Raw genomic sequence first — 469 nt, forward strand, 5'->3', positions numbered from 1 at the left:
CTAAGTTCCCTTCCAGGCTCTCACTTCTTGAATGCTGGGGTCACTCATACGCTCCCAGCTGATGGGCAGGCAGCCAGGGGAGGGGGAGGACAAACGCCCCCGCCCCCGCCCCCTCCCGCGCTCAAACACGTCCCCGAGGCAGCAGCGCTCAGTGCCCACGGCATCGATCCCATCAGCAGAACCCTTAATAATTGAAGCGGCTCCTCGGGCCCACAGCCCCATCACCCACCTGCATTAGCCGGAGCGTTTTACTTTAAAGTAAGGCAATTTGCTCTTTGTCTCCTAATGGATGCAGAGCGCATCCGAGCTCCCCTCCTCCCGCGTCGCCTTTGACGAAGTGTACAAAGCCAGAGCCTCTTCCGCGCTCCCACCCGGGCCCCCACCCCGCCCCTCCACTGCGGTAAAAACCGCCTCCCGGCGCTCACCTCGCCGCCTGAAGTTGCATCTTCCCTCTCCTGGAATTGCGGAG

The sequence above is a fragment of the Pteropus alecto genome, unplaced genomic scaffold (genome assembly GCF_000325575.1).
Source record: "Pteropus alecto unplaced genomic scaffold, ASM32557v1 scaffold14, whole genome shotgun sequence".
NCBI lineage: Eukaryota > Metazoa > Chordata > Mammalia > Chiroptera > Pteropodidae > Pteropus > Pteropus alecto.